Genomic DNA, 21,614 nt, shown 5'->3' on the forward strand with positions numbered 1-21,614 from the left:
GGGTGCAGTTCCACCATATATGGAGAAGCTTCTAACTTGGTGAGAAGAATGAAGAGTCTCTGACCCTCTGTCTTCCTTCTCGACCAGAACTCTGTTTAAATCCCCTCCAAGGAGCCCTGCACCCTGCCTAGGTTTATCCCGCTTGTTCAGGGTGTTGCTCAGGAAGTCCTACTGGCCCTTGTCTGGGCTGGAGAGAGAGCAAAGAAGAACTATATCCTTCCCACGTGCCCCAGTGAGCAGAGAAATTTGCCTTTTGAGGACCTGTGGGCTTTGGAGAGGGGGGAAGGGGCCCCTCTTGCCCAGAATGAGAGAAACCCCTCTTGTTTTCTTGGAGCCAGATGCTGCTACACAGTAGAGGGGGGGCACATCCATTGTCTGCTTCTTATGTGACACACTGGGGGCCTCTCGTGTGTGTCTTGGGAGGAATAGAAAGGTTTGGGGTTTTCTCAGGGCAGCAGTGATCCTATTCTGACTTGCTTAGTTCAATGAGCCTAATCCTTTCTCATTTCGGGAAATCACTTCCAGGTTTTCAGAAGGATGCAAAGTGTACCTCTTCTATTAATGATATACTTCCTTTAGTTCTTAGCTTGTGCAACGTCAGGGATGACTCCGGGTTATTCTCCCTCTGATCTCTGAGAGACTTGCACCTCGGTGTCGTGATAGCACAGCCCTCGAGAGTTTCTCAGCACCTGGAAAACGTTCTCTTTCAATTGGGAACAGTCAAAGCAGGGGAGGATGTCACATGGTCTTCCACCATCCCAAGGTTTCTGCCCAAAGGATCAGTGCACGGATTCAAAATAGTTTGCAAGAGTCCTCCTTGGTTCAACTTGCTCTGCAGCTTGTTCAGTGCAATGGGTTGTTAGTCAAGTCAGTAGAATTTACATGCTTTGCACCTCTTTTCGCCATAGCAGCAGCCTCGGTTTTTGCTCCGTCAGAGGCGTGAGACCGATGTTTACCATGCAAGAAAGGTTGGGAGCATTTGGTTGGCTCCGTTTGTATTCTCGGTTCATCCCTTTGATGGCTGAAATCCTCTCTCCTCACCATAGAGGACTTTGTTGTTTTCGATGGCTCAACAGCTTCAGCTATTGTGCTGTTCGGAAAAGTAGTAATGGAAAGGACAGGGCAGGACAGGGAGAGAGACAGGGAGAGCAAGAACAAGGCTGAGGCCTCAGCTGCTGTGAATGACGCTGCTGCCTGAGATGTGGAGCGGATGAAGGAGAAGCTGCAACTTCCCTTCTGGCCCTCACATTAACCTGCGCTCTCCTTCTGCTGGCCCTTGGAAAGGGACTTGGTGGGATTCTGATCAACACTCCGCTGTCCTTTGGAAATGACACTCTTCAATTAAACAGTGTCATCAATAAAGCAACAGAAGAGACTGGGAGCGGAAAGAAAAGAAAAGAAAATGTGGTTGCTGTTTGTAGCCTAGAAGTCATAACTAAGAAGGTACAACCCCAATTAATCTATGGGGACTTGGGAATAAACTTGCAAGGACATGAGTACTGACTAGAAGTGTCGTTCATCTGTAATTGCTGGCGTTGGAAGAGACTTTACGAAATGGTGCTCTCCGGAAGGGGATATAGGACCCTGGGATTTACACCTTCTCCAGAGACTATCCCCCTCCCCAATGGATGGGCAAATCAAAGCAAAATCACACTATTTTCTTTGCAGCAAGAAAGAATGTGGGAAAGGAGGGAGTAGCTGAGCCATCTCAGTTCCTGAATTCTATCCAAAGATTGATCTTTGCACCTTAAAGGAAACTGTAATATATGTTATGTGTTGGCACCTAGGGGCAATGTAGCAAAAGTGTTTGTCTTAGAGTAGTTGGAACTGAGCTTCCTCCAAGCCTGATTTCCTGGGCGTGGTTTCGAGATGGACTCCAAATGGCAATGTACGAAGAAGTAAGCCAGTTATTCTTTCTTTTTACCGGTGTAAGCTACCTCTATTACACTGGTGACAAGGATAAACAGGATACATCACTCCTTTGATTCTTCACACAGTGTGGCTGAAGATGGCTGTTTATGGATTTATGAAGGAGTTTGATCCTGACCAGGAGGCCTGGGTACACTATGCAGAGAGACATTCCCAGTATTTCATTGCTCATGGCCTTGATGATGATAGCCAGAAGCGTGCCTTTTGACTGACTCTTTGTGGAGCAAAGACATATGGACTCAAAAGAAGTTTAGTAGCTCCTGATCAGCCCAGTGACAAATCATTTGAGGAATTGATTGGGATTGTCTCAAATCATCGCAACCCCAGGCCATCAGAGATTGTGGAGATGCAGAAATGGCAACTCAAAGGAGTAGACCTATTTTTCAGAAAGGCACAAGTCCTTCTCAAGAATAGATATGACCTTGAAAACTAAGGAATTTTTCACAAAAGTGGGCAAAATAGAAATCTTACCTAAATCTTTCTCAGATCACAATCTTATATCTATGGTCTAGAGGAGAAAAGGTAAAACATTTAGATGGAGATTAAATGAAACTTTGCTGCAAGATAAAGATATGGTGGACATCAGTAAAAGAAAATTGAAAGAGTATTTTGAAATGAATCTGAACAAAGGAACAGATCTCCAAATGGTCTGGGACGCAAGTAAGGCCTATACGAGAGGACATTTTGATCAACAAAATAGTCAACTTAAGGAAAAAAGGGAAGAGAAAAGACAAAATATTCTGAATGAGATCAAAAAAAGAGAAGAAGAATTAAGGAAAACGTCTGGAAAGACAAGTGCACTTCAACAAATTAAAATGCTTCCACAACAATTATCAATGTTAACAATATGGGATATGGGAAAAAAGTTAAGTTATATGAAACAAGGAAGTTTTGAATCCGCAAACAAGCCAGGAAAATGCCTGGCTTATAAATTGAAGAAAGAAAGAGAACAGAGAACAATATTTAAAATAAAGGAAAATGGAGCGGAATTCAGAGATGATACGGTCGGCCATACAAAGCGTCTTCCATCAATATTATTCAAATTTATCTAAGAGACAGGATATATCAACAGATTTAATGGATAAATACATTGAAAAACAAAAATTACCCAAAATTTAAAAGGAAGAACTATTAATGATGAATGGTCCCATAACAACAGCTGAGATGGTGGCAGCGAAAAGAATGATTAGTTGGGGAAATCCCTAGGACTGGATGGACTGTCAGGTTGATACTACAAGATACTTGAGGATGATCTCCTACAACCACTACAGTCTACAATGAACTCTATTTTGAATAGTGGGGAGATACCTGGTACTTGGAAGATGGCTTATAGAACACTTATACAGAAAGAAGGACAGGACTTGACCTTGACCAAGAATTATAGGCCGATATCATTACTAAATAATGATTATAAGCTATTTATGGCAATTTTGGCAGAAAGAGTTAAGGAAGTCCTACAAGAATTCATACATGAGGATCAAAGTGGCTTCTTACCTAAGAGGCAGTTGAGAGACAATGTAAGAACGGTCATAGATGCTGTGGAATATTTGGAAAAACACCCAGAGAAACAGGCTGCTTTGATTTTTCTCGATGCAGAGAAAGCGCTTAATAATCTTAATTGGCCCTTTTTATTTAGAACTCTAGAGGACCTGGATTTTGGAGTAAACTTCATAAAATGGGTGAAATCTATTGATACCTCTCAGAAAGCGCAAGGAATTATCAATGGAAATGTGACCAAATCCTGTGAAATACAAAGGGGGACGGGACAGGGTTGTCCCCTGTCCCCGTTATTGTTTATTTTGGAGTTAGAACTGCTGAACCACGATATTCAGACAAGATGAGCGAATCAGAGGAATAAAGAGAAAAAAAGAGTCATACAAGCTGAGGGCATTTGCGGATGATTTGGTTTTTGCCTTGGAAGGTCCTTGAAAGGGCATTGAAATCTTGGTGAGAAAATTGAAAGCGTTTGGGGCAGTAGCAGGTTTCAAAGTTAACAAGCAAAAGGCAAAGTTGTTAACAAAGAATATGAGCTCCCAAGAACAATCAGAATTGATAGAAAAGATAGGCTTCCAAATTGAAAAGAAGGTAAAATATTTGGGAATTGTACTAACAAATATGAATCGTATGTTATTTCATCATAACTATGTTAAGGTGTGGAATGAAGTTTAAAAGATGGAAAAAGCTCCAACTGTCTTTTCTGGGGAGAATTGCAACAATTTAATTGAATTTGCCGAGAATGTTATTTTTGTTTCAAACAATACCCATTGTAACCTCGGACGTATCATTTAAGCCGTGGCAGAGATATGTATCTAAATTTATCTGGCAAGCAAAAAAACCAAGAGTTAAAATTAAAATATTGCAGGATGCCAAAGAAAGAGGAGGACTAGGTTTACCAGACCTCCAGGCATATTTCTCTGCCTGCTGCTTAGTGTGGATGGAAGATTGGATGTGGTTGAAAAATAGGAGCCTGTTGGAACTGGAAGGACATGAATTGAGATATGGATGGCATGGCTATTTGTGGTATGACAAAGCTAAAGTTAACATAGAATTTAATAATCATTATGTGAGACGTGCTATCCTAAGAGGATGGAATAAATATAAACCTAGGTTCGGACAGAAAATACCACTTTGGGTATCTGCCCAGGAGGCTATTCATAGGAGGGAATGGTCATCTATGCATACATAGTTAACATACAATGATGTATTAGAAATGTTAAAAGATGAATGTAAATTCAAATCAAGGGAGGAGTTGTTGAAAGAAGGTCATATATGTCAATGGTTTTTGTATGTACAAATTATGGAAAGGTTTAAAATAGATAAAAAGAATTGTGGGTTTGAGCAATCGAAATCTGAGTTTGAAATGGCACTGTGTACAAAAGATGAGCATGTGATTTCAAAGATGTATATAATCTTTGATTAAGGTATGAAACAGAGGATGAGCAGGTTAAAGATGGTATGATAAAATGGGCTTAACATTTTGGATATAACATTTCAGTGGAACAGTGGGAGAATATGTGGGGAAAGGGTTTGAAATTTACATTATGTTCAAGAGTTAAAGAGAATCTTTATAAGAAGATGTATTGATGGCATGCAGTACGTTACCTAAGAAGTTGGCCAAAATGTATAAGGGTAAATGTTGGAAATGTGAGGAAGAAGGAACTTCCATCACCTTTGGTGGACCTGCAAAAAAGCTAAGGCATTCTGGATGCAAATACACCTTTGAATTCAGAAAATATTAAAGACTAATATACAAATGAAACCAGAAGCCTTTCTATTGGGGCTAATGGACAATCATCTGAAAGAGAAGGGGGGAACTTTGCTTTTGTATATGACAACGGCAGGGAGATTATTATATGCACAGAAGTGGGAAGATGAAACAACGTCAACAATGCAAGAACGCATATTGAGGATGTTCGAGTTGGCAGAAACGGCAAAACTAACAGCGATAATGAAGGATCAATCAACTGCCACATTTATATCAGAATTTATTTATTTATTTTTATACTGCCCAATAGCCGAAGCTCTCTGGGCGGTTCACAAATGGAATGGAATGGAAACCACTGATAGGATTTCTGCAAGAGACATAGAAAAACAACGTATTTGTCTGTGGATTCAATGTATGAGATTTAGTTAACTTAGAAGAAAGAAAAGAATTTGATTATTATGTTAAATGTATTGAACAAGGAGAGCATATAATTCACATTTTTGATGTGTAGAGAGCCGAAAACATACCTTAACCTTGATGTGTGTTTTCCTTTCCTTTCTCTCTCCCCCTTTTCTTTTCCCTTTTTTATATCTTTATGTAATACTTTTAGGCTACATGTGTTTATGAAATAATAATAAAAAATGATTACAAAAAGAGAGATTGTGCAGCGATTTCAGTTTAACAGTCCCTCACGCTCCCCTGGGATGTCTGTGGCAGACTATGTGGCAGACCTGTGTCGCCTGTCAGAGCATTATGAGTTTGGAGATACCTTGAATGCCCTGCGGAGGGAGCGGCTAGTCTGTGGCATCAATGAGGACAGGATGCAGAGGCCTTTATTGGCAGAATCCAATTTAGACTTCAAGAAAGCCCTGGAGATTGTGCAAGCCGTGGAGGTGGCAACTCAGAAGGCTTTCGATTTGCAGAGGGTCTCTACAACCCCAGAGATGCTCAGATAGTCTCTGCTACTGTGCCTAAGTTGGCTGAAAAGGGCTCTCCGGGGAAGACAGAATCCACAAAGGTAGCCGAAGTCCCTGTTTTCGATGTGGAGGGAAACCTGATGGTCACCCATGCCCCCACAGGAATAGTGAGTGCTGGTTGTGCCTAAATCGAGGCCATTTCGCTAAAATGTTTCGTACAAGAAGGACACAGAAAAAGGACCAGGAAGCTCACAACAGCAAGCAGATACACCACATTACAGGTGCAGGAGAGAATGCTGAGAGCACAGATGTGGTGTACACCACGTATGACATGGCTAGAGAAAATGTTGATACACACATGTACTGGTGAATATGCCCCAGTGAGAGGCAGTATCCATGTTGAATAGATACTGTTGTTTTTATATTGCTGTTTTTATGTTTCTGATGATTTTCAAATTTTGTATCCTTTTTAAGTGTTTACTGTTTATAACTTTTGTGAACCGCCCAGACAGCTTCGGGTGTGGGGCAGTATACAAATGTAATAAATAAATCAATAAATAGAGGTGATATATGCGAATGAGACCTTACAATTGCCCTTAGTTGCAGGGAAAGGGAAAGGACCTAGTCTAATGGGCCAGGACTGGATAAGGCTGCTGAACCTTAACTGGGCAAACATGAATAATGCCAGTTATTCCGGAGAGACTGAAAGGACCACAATCCCTGCTTCAGATCATGCCACTGCTTTCGGCGTCTCTCCTGATGAAGTAACTTCAGAGCTAGAACATCCAGTGACACCCATTGGGTGAGCCGGGAGAACGGGCAGTTACCCTGCGCCATTGAAGGTGACATCCCAAGGCCAGGGAGAGGCTGAACTTGTCAATACAAAGGACCTTGTGGGTTAAGACCAATGTATCTGGAAACTAGTTCAGTATACTCAAGATATCAATTGATTTTCTGTATCTTCATTTTCGGTTTGTCTATATGCTGATAGTAGAAACTAAAGGGAGAGGAGTGTACTTTGGTTCAGTTTAATTTCTGCCTTGACAAATGTGAGGCAAAACCTCCGAATTTTAAAAGAGACACTGTCCTAGTTACAACTAGGTCTGTGCAAGCCTCGGGCCTCAGAATTTGAAATCCAAATTACGATGGTCATTTCGTAAGGGATCTGCCATTTTATGATGGAAAACCACCTTTTTAATGCACAGCTCTAGGCTGTAAAGAAGAAACAGCCTACGACTTTTGTATATCTGTACAGATATTTTGTACTCTGTACAGCACAATGTACATTGATGGTGCTATATAAATAAATAAATAAATAAATAAATAAATAAATAAATAAAAATATATCGCCCAGAGAGCTTCGGCTATGGGGCAGGATATAAATGTAATAAATGAAATAAATAAATAAAATAAATAAATAAAACTCCCAGCATGCATTGCCTGGGAGAGCTGAGCCTATCAGAGCCCAGGATCAGTGGGCACTCACGTCCTCCCTGCTGCCACTGCAACCGCCCACTCACAAGCGTGATCGCCCACTCCCTGACGTGGTCCAGAACACTCCAGTTCCTGGAGGAGTTCTCGTGTGTTCTGCAGGCGCCCCACAGCCGACTGCATCTCCCAAAAGCCGAAGCAGGCATCTGCGTGGTGCCCGTGGAACACATGAGGACCCCTCCAGGGACCAGAGTATCCTGGACCACATCAGGGAGTGGACGATTACGCTTGCGCGTGGGTGATCGCAGCGGCAGCAGGGAGGACACGAGTGCCCACTGACCCCGGACTCTGGTAGGTTCAGCCCTCCCAGGTGATGCATGCTGTATAGGTTGTAAATGTTTTTCATTAAAAAAGGAAAAAAAAGGAAAAAGGGAATGAGAAAGAGAGAGATGAAAAAGAAGGAAAGAAAATTGAGAGAGAGAGAGAGAGAGAGAGAGAGAGAGAGAGAGAGGGGGGGGAAAAGGGAGGAAGGAAGGAAAAGGGGGCAGGAGCACTACCAGAACCAGTATCTTTCCATTCTCATCCTGCAAAAACAGAGACATTAGAGGAATGAGTCCAAGTGGTTTCTATGGGGTGTGGCAGCGGTGCCGCCGCCAGGTGAGCCCCCCTCCCCCTTACTTACCTGCGTTTGGAGCTCCAGATGGAGGTGAACCGTTTCACCTCCATCCACAGCTCCCCCTGACCCGATTCGAATCCGCCTTGGGTGAAGACGGATCGGGTCGCTATGCCCCGGATTCACGATCCGAATCGGACTGGAGCACAGCCCTAGTTCCTACTCATCTCTATGCATGACCAGGGCATGGTGCCACACCACAAAACCCCATCCCCAATGTCACATTTCCCACCAGCATTTCTGAAACATCAAAGCAAAAGAAAATTCCAAACCTTTTCCTTTCGGGCCCTTCATTTTTTGGCTTCCTAATCTGAAAGTGAGTGAGAGAGAGAGAGAGACGTTTGTAATGGCTGATGAGGGCCTCCGTGGTTTTCTGACTCTTAGGGACCCCCGTGGGAGAGGAGGCTGAGGGGCCAACAATCCCCCTTCCCAAGGGACAACACAATTTCAGCCTCCATGTGTTTTTCAATTTTGTGGGAGAAGCTGGGTGGCTGCTGAAAAGGGCAGCAGCATTGCATCTTGTCCCTTCAAAACCCCTTGACGCACTTTGTCGCAGTGGCTCTACAGGCAGTGACCAACACAAGCTCTCGCAGAAGGACACCACACTGTGAGTTTCCCTCCCCCATCCCCTGAAATGGCAGCCAGTTCTACTGGGGTCCCAGGGTCATCCTCAGGGGCTTCCACCAACTCATGTGGTGAGTTTTTAAAGAGCCAAATAGCTCTGTGAGCAGACAGTGTAATGGATTGCCTTACCTCTTCCTCTGACGGCTCCAATGGAGCTGCATTCCTCTTCCTCCATGCCCGCTTTCTGCTTGGGGGGAGGTTCCCTTCGGCCTAAATAGAAGGAAAGAATGCCATCAGGCGGGTGGTCTGCATTCCCTTGGACTATCCCTACATGCTATTTCCCATCTTTTTACCTCCCTTTCTACTGTGCAGGGAAGGACCGGTCTTTCAGCAGGGCTGGTGGAATGGCCCTGCTTCCCAGTCAAAATGGAGTCAATGGGTTGACTGCAGAACCACTGTTGCCTCTCATTTCAAGATGCTGTGGATGATGGAGGAGGAAAAGGAGAGGGCGGAGAAGGTGATCTTACCTGTGAAGATGGTTGCCCTGTTGTTGTTGTAGGAGGTGTAGCAGATGCTGTTGCAGGAGGTGGAGGAGAAGGTGAAGTTGCGGATGATGTTTCTGACTCCTGTGAAAATACCAGTACATAAACTCTATTTTGGGCTATAGCGTAATTGATAACTTCCCCCTTTCACCACTCAAGCTCCACTACGTTTACGTTCCTTTGGCTTGAGGGCTGCCCTGAGGGGCTGCCCTTGGGAAAGTCAGGGAATTCTGATTGGCCAACACATTCATCAAGCTATTTTTATGAATCTATTATTTACCCCAGGATTACCTCAGCTTCTTTCTGAACCATTTTGACCAGGGAGAGGGGAGGAAACACCCAGATATCAGGCAGCTTACGCCGGAGTACATATTCCCCTCATCCCACATTGTCAGACAGTGATCCTGGTTGCACCCCCAGAAGTAGAACATCCTATGCTACCATGCCCCATTCATGGCCTTGCTCCTTCGCTGACTCCCGCCCTCCACCATCCACCAGCCATGTTCGCTCTGGAGAAGACTTACTTCCAAAGTTAGGAGGGCTGCATTCACTGCCTGGGCCCAGGCATTCCACGGTACAGATGTTTCCTGGAACAATTCAGTGAATTATTATTATTATCGAATGGAATTTTAAGATATTTCTAAAACGTTTGCACGATGTTTTTTAGGATGTTTTTAAGAATGTAAATTATGTTTTAATGGAGTATTATGTATTTTATCGTTTATTGTTGTTCCCTGCCTCGATCAAAATGGAGGGGTGGGTAAGAAATAGGGGTGTGCACAGACCCCCCGCTCCGCTTCACTTGCAGATCCGCCATTTTCCGGATCGGGCCGCTCCGCCCCGCCCCCGCTCCGCCCACTTCCGCTCCGCTCCGCTCGGAGCTCCGGATCCAGATCCGGAGCTCCGTTTCCCCCCCCCATAGGCTTGCATTGAAAGCTAAAAAATTATACAACTTTTTTTCTGTTCAAGTTAGAAACCTCATGTTTGGCACCATGACACCTCATGGGGATATACACACGCATGCCAAGTTTCAAAGCAATCCCATCATCCCCTGATTTTTGGCGAATTTTTGAAAATCGGGCACCCCACACACAACATCCCTGCGAGGTGGGCAGGGGAGGAGGGAGGGAAGGCAGGCAGGCATGCAGCTGGCATTTCTGGGGGCATAAGGAAGTGAGCCAAGGATAAGCCAGTAATGCATATAAAATGGAATAAATCAATCAATAAACAAAGGAGGGGTGGAATTAAAAGCAGCAGTGTTGCTCAATAAACAACAAGAAGAACTTTTTTTAAAAGGCTATATCTGTCTTTTACCAGCAATAGGGGGACGTGCCCGGGGGAGGGGGAAGTAGTTGCCAGTTCAAGACACTGACAGCCACAGCTCTGAGAAGAAGTAAAACGCTCACTTCGACTCAGAACAGGCATTGCTCCACCACTGAAAAGTGACCATTCACTTCAACTCATGAGAGGCATTGCTCCACCGTTTTACTCTCTTTGGAAGGCTCTAATGGCCTTCCAGTGCAGGAGAGAGTGGGGGCACGTCCACGATGAGATGCCCTAGGGGAGCTCATCCCCTTGCACCACATCGATTCAGTTGTTCACCAAGGTTAGGGTGGGGAGCAGTGCTGTGTTTCTATCTCTTATTCTTGGCTTAGTATATGATTTCAGGTTGTGTTTGTGCATTTGGTGGGGCTACTGTGTTAAAAAACACGGGGAAAAGCCCGTTCAGATGAAGAAAGAGAAGTTTCCCAGAATCCCAAGTTACCTGTTTTGCCTATGCCCTCCTCCAACTTTGGGATCATCATGACCGGGAGCTGACTCTGCCCCTCAGCCCTTTGAAAAAGGTATTTTTCCCGCCGATTTTTTAAAAACGTCTAGCCCGCGACCCGTACGATGCAGAAAGTTGAGAGTGGTCTCAAAATGACCCCCATCCACGACTCTCTGTGCACAAGAATTTTCAGAACAATAGCTTAAACCGCCCCCCAGTTATCCCCGATTCTTTCCCTCAATGCAATCCTATGGGCGAAAAGCCGAAAACGCAGTTTGAGCCGTGCGGTTGACCCGATATTCACAAAAATATAGCCCGCGACCCGTACGATGCAGAAAGTTGAGAGTGGTCTCAAAATGACCCCCATCCACGACTCTCTGTGCACAAGAATTTCCAGAACGATAGCTTAAAACCCCCCCCCAGTTATCCCCGATTCTTTCCCTCAATGCAATCCTATGGGCGAAAAGCCGAAACGCAGTTTGAGCCGCGCGGTTGACCCGATTTTCACAAAAATATAGCCCGCGACCCGTACGATGCAGAAAGTTGAGAGTGGTCTCAAATGACCCCCATCCACGACTCTCTGTGCACAAGAATTTCCAGAACGATAGCTTAAACCCCCCCCCAGTTATCCCCGATTCTTTCCCTCAATGCAATCCTATGGGCGAAAAGCCGAAAACGCAGTTTGAGCCGCGCGGTTGACCCGATTTTCACAAAAATATAGCCCGCGACCCAGACAACGCAGAAAGTTGAGAGTGGTCTCAAAATGACCCCCATCCACAACTCTCTGTGCACAAGAATTTCCAGAATGATAGCTTCAAAAACAATGTAGTTATGCGCGATTATTTGCCGCAATGCAATCCTATGGCGAAATGTTTTCAAGATGGCGACCGGAGCGCTCCGCCTGAACTCGGAGCTCCGAAAAATGGTCGCTTCTCTTCGCCTTGCTTCTAGGGGGTCCGCGGTCCGCTCCTACTCCGCCTCTGGGTAAGGCGGAGCAGGCCAATCCGCTACTGCTTCTACGCTCCTAATCGGAGCGGAGCACATCCCTAGTAAGAAATAAATATATTATTAAATTATTATTAATATTATTATCATTATTATTTAACCCCCTCTCTTAAATAACCCATGTTGGGTTCTGGTGATGTCCGAATCCATGCCCCAGCCGCCTGGCGAAGGCTGCATCACATGATGCTTCCCTGATGTTCAGGAGAGGGCCAACTCTGTCACCTTGCTGGGTTCGATACGTCTTATCTGTGCTTGCTGTGAGGAGCCTGAGAGAGGGGGAGAGAGGCTGCCTGGCTCCCTGCCCAGGCTAGCTGGTTGAAATCAAGCAGGGCTGGACTGGGAAAGGTGGAGAGCATGAAATGAGCAGGAGGGGCAGCCTTGGCCTCAAAAATAGCGGAGAACGTGGAGGAGCGGGCAGAGAAGGGCGGAGGAAGATTGTGAAGAGGAGCACTGAAAGAAACCCTTGGAAGGTTGCAGGATGGGAATCCAGCTTCCTAGTCCGTCTCCCTGAGGAGAGATGCCCAGCAGGCCCATTGAACATCCTGCATGCTGACAAAGCCACGCAAGTGAAATCACAAAAAGGGGGGCGGCTATAACTCCAGGGACGCTTGCAGGAGCGGGACAAAACTTCAGGCGCAGCATCCACTGGCAGGGATGCACACCGGGTGAATCGCAGCCCCAGGCAGCTGCTGCCTCCCCACCAAGATGGTGTTTGACACCTGGGGGGGTTGCACAGGGCCAACGTCGGGGGAGGGGACAGGGTCCTGGAAACAGAGATCTGCCGGCTGGAGGAGAGTGGTGGGAGCGGTTTTGGCCGCTCTTCCCAGACAACCTGGAGTGCGACCCAAGGTAGCCCACTGTGACCACCCCATGACACGATAACTGATGTTGTATTATTTGGGCCAAATAAGCCATCGTGGGCTAAAAAAGCTCCTGACAGATGACACGATAACCCACGAAGGGTTAATCAATCCACTCTCTTAAATAACCCATGGTGGGTTATTGTGACGTCAGAATGCAGTCAAAGTCTAAACCATGGTTTAATTTGTTTTTAACTGTGCATATTTATTGTTTTTATACTGTATGTTTTTATCTGTACGCTGCTCTGAGATATTAATGATATAGGGTGGGATAGAATTGTTTTAAATAAATAAATAAATAAATAAATAAATAAATAAATAAATAACCACAGGCAGTTAGAGGTTGATTGTTCAGTTATGATTTTGGAACGGAAACTGCCTTGGTCGCCCTGTGGGATGACCTTTGCCGGGAGAGGGACAGGGGGAGTGCGACCCTGTTGATTCTCTTGGACCTTTCAGGGGCCTTTGATACCATCGACCTTGGTATCCTTCTGGATAGGTTGCCTGGGCTGGGAGTTGGAGGCACTGTGTTGCAGTGGCTCTGCTCCTACTTGGAGGGCCAATTCCAGAAGGTGGTGGAAGTGGCTGTTCTGAATCAGTGCCTGAGAACGGTAATGGACTGGAGGAGGGCCAAGAAACTGAGACTCAATCCAGACAAGACAGAGGTACTGTTAGCAGGTGGTTCACCTGTTCGGCTAGGTGGTGTTCACTCTGTTCTGGAGGGGGTTGCACTCCCCCCTAATGGATTGGGTTCCTAGTTTGGGGGTGCTCTTGGATCCAAAACTATCACTTGAGGCACAGGTGAACTCAGTGGCAAGGAGCATCTTTTATCAGCTTAGGCTGATATACCAACTGCGTCCTCATCTCGACAGAGATAGTCTTGCTACAGTTATCCATGCTCTGATAACCTCTGATCTGTGTTATACATGGGGCTGCCTTTGAAAAGTGTCCAGAAACTTCAGCTGGTTTAAAACGGGGCAGCAGCTTTGCTAACAGGGACTGGCCAACGAGACCACATCACGCCAGTCCTTTTCCAGCTGCTAGGTCCAGGCCCAGTTCAAAGTGCTGGTATTAACGTTCATAGCCCTTAACAGCTTGGGTCCAAGCTGTCTGAAGGAACGCCTCCTCCCATATGTACCTGCCACAACACTAAGATCGTCCTCAGGGGTCCTTCTCCGTGAGCCCCTGCCAAAGGAAGTGAGGCAGGTGGCTACCAGGAGGAGCAGGGCCTTCTGTGCTGTGGCACCCCGGCTGAGGAATGAGCTCCCTAAAGAGGTTCGCCTGGCACCTACACTGTACTCTTTTAGACACCAGGTGAAGACCTTTTTATTCTCTCAGCATTTTAACAGCCTATTAACTTAATTTTAACTTTCCTGTTATGAATTTATATTTTAGATCTGTATTAATTTCTGCATTGCTGCTCAGTTTTCTCTGGTTGTGTTTTTATATTTTATACTATGCTTTTATATTGTTTGTTTTATATTTTGAATGCTTTTTTTGGTTTTAATTTTTCTAAACCATCCAGAGAGCTTCAAATATTGGGCAGTATGAAATGCAATAAATAAATAAATATTTTATTATAGTTTACTCTAAATCTATTATTATGTTAAGTACTTTGATCGTTTTATTAGAAAGCAGTATAAAACTCTGCATAATGAATAAGAAATTAATATATTGTCTCCTGTCTTTAGCAAAACAGACAGAAGAGAAGAGCCACTGACCTCCCTAGTCACCTCCGTGGCCCAAGCCTCTCCTAAGGAAGCCCAGCGAGTCTGTGAAGCAAAAAAGAGAAATAATTAAATCCAAAGGGATTTCGGACATCCACCGTGAATTCACCACCCATTTTGATGTAGATCTTCAGGAAAAGTCCCTCGTGGGGGGGGGGAGGATCTCTTGGATGCTGCTGGCGCTAGAATATGACTGGAGAGACTTGCCCGCCTCTGCCTTAGTCAGCTGCCACGCCACCACCAATCCCGCCCCTGCTCATGCCACTGCGTGAGCTTCTTAGTGACCTGGTTGCACCCAAAGACGCTGGGCCCAGTGGGTGGAGAGGCAGTGGAGAGTCCTCTGGACTCCTGGACCCAGTCAGGCACCCGTAACAACCTACACTAGAATGTCCCCAACCATGGTCTTGCTCCTTCGCTGACTCCCTCCCTCCGCCATCCACCAGCAATGTCAGATCTGTAGGAGACTTACGTCCAGGGCTTTCAACGCCTCTGCGACTGCCTCTTCCCAGGCACTGCTCGGTACAGATGTTTCCTGGAAAAATTCAGTCAACAGATCACTCAGTCAACAGATCAATGGGAAGGATGAGACAACAGTCAACAGCACCTCCATCTCCCCTGGGTTCAACCTCAGCTTGTTCACCCTCATCCAGCCACTTACCGTATTAATCTCACCAATACGCCACAAAAATGAAAGAAGAGCGCAAGGCGTAACACGCTGCGAATTTCCAACAATATCCTTTCAGGGGCCCAGGGACATCTAAATCCCAGCTCACCATCTCCTCCCAATAACACCACCGGGCAGCAAAACAGACAACACAGAACGGCCACTGACCTCTTTTCCCACAGCCGCGAGCAGACTTTGCCACCTTGAAACCACATGTTTCTGTGAAACAAAAAGAGCCATAAAAGGGTGTCTGAAGGGGAGGCAGAAGATCAAACTTTTATGAAATCTACGCTGAATTCACTTTGCATTCAGGTGCACATGTTGGGAAATGCCCCCGAGGAAAAGGAAGCATCTCTTGGATGCTCTTGGCACAACAGAGGCCACATTCACGGCCTCGTTCCTTGTTCCTTCCCTGGCTCCTCGCTCCACCCTCCATCAGGAACGTTAGACCTGAAGAAGACTTACTTCTAAGGCTTCCAGGGCTGCAGCTATTTGGTGGGACAGTTCTTTGGATGGTATCATTGGTTCCTGAGCAGGCGACAAAAAGGTTCAGTCAGTGGGAGGCTCTGCTTTGCTCGAATTTCTTCCGGTAGTGTCTTCTTCTCAACCCACCCTTTGTTTGTACGTCAAGGTTAGGGAACAACAGCCCTGAGGGCCACCAGCGCTGCCAAACCTCAGGGTGAACTTACTGAGATTGAGCGCAAGTTGCACCTACCACACATTCTTGATGTCGTTCTGCTTTTCTGGTGTATACACACACACAGACATATATATACACACACATATATAATGACATTGATGTTCTGCCTTTCCTCCCCATTACCCCCACATCAATCCTGTGAGGAAGGTTAGGCTGAGAGGTAGTGACTGACCCAGATCTTCCAAAGAGATCAGCAGTGGAACGGAGCCCCCAAATGAGAAAGAGGAAGGAGGCAACGTTTATGGTTCCAGTGAAACCTGATATCAATGGGGAGGAGGAGACAGAGCTTATTGAACCATACCCTTCTGCTAAATTTAGAATTTGTAAAGCCGTAACTATATAAATGTATAAACTGGGTGCATCAGGCTGTCTTCCCACTATCCCCACAGGGCAGCAAGACATGGAACAGGGAGACGCCACACTTACTTTGACTAACACAAGGGTTGGCTGGCCTTTGGCCAGGCATGCGTTCTGTGAAGCAAAAATAAACAAACAATGGCAAGGTCTGATGATAACTGTGACAAATGTGTCAGGTGGTATTTATTTATTATAGGCAAAGTTGTCTTGAAGGAGTTTAATAGAGCTTACACAGTTTTCTTTCCTCTCCTCAGCCCATTTTACCTTTAAAATGTGTGAGTAAGTTACAACTGTGGGGTAGGGTCTGCTCATTGAGCCTAAACCTGTGAAGTAGTTTCGTCTCGCCCATGATCCCCCAGTTACATTCTCCCCTGAGTGAGGAGTTGAACTTTGGGGTCACTTAATAATAGGGGGGCCATATTTTGGAAACCAAAGAGGAGGACAAATGGCCGGCCCAAGAGGGTGTGACCACCAACATGTCCAGTCCCCAAAGGGCTTGACCACCAACTGAGTAACCAATCGAGAGCGCACAAGAAAAGCCTCATGTTGCAATGCTCTCAATCCCACAAAGAAACCTGATCACCCCCACAAAAGGCTTTGGAAGAAGAGCCCTGGAGTTCTCTCTTTCCATTCTTACTGGTCCCCAAGGAAGTTTAAACCGCAACCCATGCCGTCCTCCCATTAACAGCCTTTGGCAGCAAAACACGGAAGACGGAAGAGGCACTAACCTTGCCTGCTGCTGTGGTGAGGCGATTCTGATGGGGATTCTGTGAAGGAAAAACACACAAACCATGTCAGTGTCTGAGGGAAAGGGAGAAGAGTACCTGGCAAAGAAATCCACAATGAATTTAACCTGCATACTGCTTCAGAAAGAATGACAAAACCGCAGACATTTATTTACCGATATCCCACATTTTCTTGAAGAGGATCAATAGGGCTTCCATGGTTCTGTTCCCCGCCGCAATTCATCCTTAAAAGTGTGAATATCTTACAACTGTGTGATGTAGGTCATGCTGCGAGAGCCTAACCAAGTCAGCTAGCTTAGCCTGGCCTGTGGTCGCCCAGTTCGGTTCTCCCCTGAGTGAGGAGGTTAACTTGGCCCTCCCTTGATATTCACTGATTCACCCATTCTCTCATTCCATTTCTGTACTGCCCCAATAGCCTAGGCTCTGTGGGTGGTTTACAAAGACCAAAAACCCTTAAAACACAATATTATACACAGAGTAATATAAAGAAAATCATTTACATACAAACACATCAATAGATAGCACACAAGTAGTAATAGGAGGGGTACCTCCAATCAAACAAAAAGTGACAGGTCAGTGGGGTTGTGACTGTGGGGTTGTGGAAAACTGATGACGAACAACTTAGAGCCACCTACTTCTTTTTTTGTTTAGAGCAGCCCTTCCCCAACCTGGTGCCCTCCAAAGGTGTTGGACTACGACGATCCATCATTGCAAGTCAGTATGTCCTATGGTCAGGAATGCTGGGACAGCAGGATGGGGAACGTAGGGCGGCGGCTCCAGGCAAGCCCCCCCCTACCCCACCCCACTTACCTGCTCTGTTGTCGCTGGGCCCGGGCTTGAACCGAGCGCCCTGGTGCACCCGGAAGCAAGGCCACACCTGCAGCCTTGCTTCTGGGTGGACCCAGGGGCTCTATTCAAGCCTGGGCCAGGCGACGACGGAGCAGATAAAAACCCCCCTTCCCCACCTGGCCCCTTTCCTGGACCTGCCGCCACCACTGCACAAAGTGTGGCAGCTCCAGGCAAGCCCCCCCCCCGCACCCCACCACTTTCCTTCTCCGTCAAGGCCTGGCCTGTGCTTGAATCGAGCCCCCGAGTCCACCCAGAAGCAAGGCTGCAGGTGCGGACTTGCTTCCGGGCGGACCAGGGCGCTCGATCCAAGCCCGGGCCCAGCGACGACGGAGCAGGTAAGTGGGGTGGGCTGGGGTGGGGGCTTGGTTTTTGTTTTTTGAATTTCATGACTTTTTGTAAAGGATGACCAGAGCCCTGCCCTCTTTTAAATGTGGTCACTGTAGTATAGCTCCTGCAGCTTTAACTGTTGTGATGAAGAGGGAATTTCACCAGGTTCTACATATAAACAAATGACACCTGCTGAAATTCCCTTTTCTATGCAACTGTTAAAGATACAGGAGCGCTGTCCTCCGTTCCATATGGCTAGGGTGACTATATAAAAGGAGGACAGGGCTCCTGTACCTTTAACAGTTTCTTACGGACGTTTTTCACGCCCGAGAAGCAGAGGTGGAGGGTGGACACTTAGAAAACTGTTTCTTTATACAATTTAATAAAAAGCAACAAACCAAGGTGTCATCTTAAAGTTAACCAAATAGTACTTCTTCACCATGGCTAGGCAAAGTATACGTCCAAATGCAAAGAAAAGGAAACTGGAAACATGATTTTGGAGAACTAAGATGCTAAAACAATTAGCACTTACAATTTGCAAACACTGAAACACAAAGACAAGCAAAAAAGGGGGTGTGAGTGGACAAAACGCCGATAGCACAATCGCACAAGAAGGCAAGTCAAATTCCCACTCTGAATGCTGTGTTAGGGTGACCATATGGAAAGGAGGACAGGGCTCCTGTACCTTTAACAGTTCCATAGAAAAGGGAATTTCAGCACATGCCCTGTGTATGCATGCAGCCACTGGTGGAATTCCCTCTTCATCACAACAGTTAAAGCTGCAGGCGCTATACTAGAGTGACCAGACACAAAGGAGGACAGCGCTCCTGCAGCTGTAACTGTTGTGATGAAGAGGGAATTCCACCAGTGGCTGCACGCATACAAACGACATGTGCTGAAATTTCCTTTTCAATACAACTATTAAAGATGCAGGAGCCCTGTCCTCCTTTCCATATGGTGACCCTAGCTGTGTTCACCATGCCTGGATCAACCCCCGCAAAGATACTTTGTAACTAAACAAAACGACAATTCTCCTGCTGCAGCTTTTGCCTGTGTTTTCTCAAAAGTGTGTGCTTTTGTGTGTGTGTGTGTGTAGTGCTTAAGGAGGCGCACACTCTGTCTCCCAAGCTGTTGAACTTTGAAACTGATGTTTTTTGTCAATGAATACTCAGTTGCTCTTTGCAGATGTTGGGGGTGGGGAAACGTAGGCCTTTCCTAAATTCTGTGTTAGGCTTTCCTCCTCATCCCTCATTTATCCTTCATCTGTTGCGCTGGGGGTAATACATGTTTGCTACCATACATTGGTGAAATTCCCTTCTCGGCGCATTTACAAACTTATCCCACAACTATGGGATGCACCTATTAAAGATACAGAAACATTAGATTATACCTGTCCACATTTGGAATTTTCAGTCGTGGGATAAGTTTGTAAATGCACTGAAAAGGGAATCTCACCTATGGACATGGGTTCAGTTAATGGGCTGGAGCTGCTCCCCTGGCTCCTCCAGGCATCGAAGGTCCCATTCCTGAGGGGGGCCGCTGAGATTCATTTTGAATATGTACCTACCGACTAGTTGTTTTTATGGCCTGTTGCATGTAAGGTAAGGGCATCTTCCTAGGTCTCGGAATTGGGACTTCCTACCTGACTTTTCCTCCCACCTCTACAGGAAAGTTAAGCGCTTTGGGAGACTTACACGCAACTGATGTTCTTGCGCCACCATGAAATCCCACAGCAGCCGCCTTGCTGGGTAGCTGGTCACACCCAGGTCCTGCAAGAGAAAGATGGACAACAGGTCAACAACTGGCGGATCCAATCCAGGATGACTGAGAACGTGTCGACGTTTTAGGGGAGATCCAGGGCGGGCAGAAGGGAGACAACACACTCAGCATCGCCTAACAGATTAGGGTAGCGCTTCAGAGATCAGGCAGATGCCTTCAGCTTTATCTGTGTAAAACACACTTCTGTGAAAGTGGAATTCCATTTTTAAAAAAGAAAAGAGCGTGGATCACGCAAGTCAGCCCACTTGTGGCATTGAGAAAAGACAGGGGGGGGAGGCAGAGCGTGGTCTACCTGGGGGAGACTGGCCTGTTTCCAGTGGACCACAGAGGGCTTGGCAGCGCTTCTGACTCCTGTAATTCAGGCTGCACTTGCTGGGCCCAGGGTGTACGCATTTCGTTCAGTCTTTCTGCCTGTGTTTTGCATGTTGTCAGGTGTCTTTCGTTCCATCATCCACTCATTGAAAAAATCAATACTTTTTTTAAGGAAGTCCAAGAATTTCATCCCATTTACACTAATGCCCGTTAGCATAGATCTAATAAAGTGCATTAGTGATGCCTATTTGTGCAAGTGTGATTTGGTGCAAATCCCCACAAAAAGAAAAAGTGGTTTGAAAAAGGCAGTCCAGAATTATGCACACTTTTAGTACATTTCTTCGTTCTCTCCTGCAGAAAATGAAGATAAGTTTGGTGATTTTATATGAGCGATGGCAAAAGAGCTGCGGCCAGGTGCATGCGATTAACTTCTGGCATGAAAGAGGTGTCATCGAAATAGGGCTCTTCCCTCTTGCCCCAGGACGTGCCCTGCCTTCCCCCCTGCAAAGCTGCCCCAATTTTGACTTCACTTGTGGCAGAACCCCCTAACCCATGAAATCTCCTCCAGTGCCTGTGGGAGAAGCAAAGCCCCCGATTCCCCGCTGGCCCTCTCTCTCCAGAGTCACCAGCTGACACTTCCCAAGATGGGACCCTAAATTGTTGTTAAGATGTGAGACAGAAGATGAACAAGTAAAAGACTGTATGACAAAACGGGCACAAAATATTGGGCATAATATCTTAATGGAAGAATGGGAAAATATGTGGGGAAAGGGTTTAAAATTTACACAATGTGCAAATCTTCAAGAGAATTTGTATAAGATGATGTACAGATCGTATATGTCACCTGTAAAATTAGCTAAAATGTTTAAAGGGGCTTCAAGTAAATGTTGGAAATGAAAAAAGAAGAAGGAACCTTTTATCGTCTTTGGTGGACTTGTAAAAAAGCCAAGACCTTTTGGACTCAAATCCCTCCTTAATCCAAAAAACATTAAAGAAATGAAACCAGAAGCTTTCTTACTTGCAGTAATGGACAAACAAATAAAAGAGAAGGGGGGAATGTTGTTTTCGTATTGGGTGACGGCAGCAAGATTGCTATTCGCACAGAACTGGAAAAATGAAATAACACCAAAAATGAATGCATTGATGTTGAAGATGTTGGAACTTGCAGAGATGGAAAAACTTACAGCGATGTGGGGAAAGGGAGGAAAGAAGCATAACTCTGTGAATCCAATGTAGGAGATTTTAATAAATTATAAGAT

This window comes from Elgaria multicarinata, chromosome 16 (genome assembly GCF_023053635.1).
Source record: "Elgaria multicarinata webbii isolate HBS135686 ecotype San Diego chromosome 16, rElgMul1.1.pri, whole genome shotgun sequence".
NCBI lineage: Eukaryota > Metazoa > Chordata > Lepidosauria > Squamata > Anguidae > Elgaria > Elgaria multicarinata.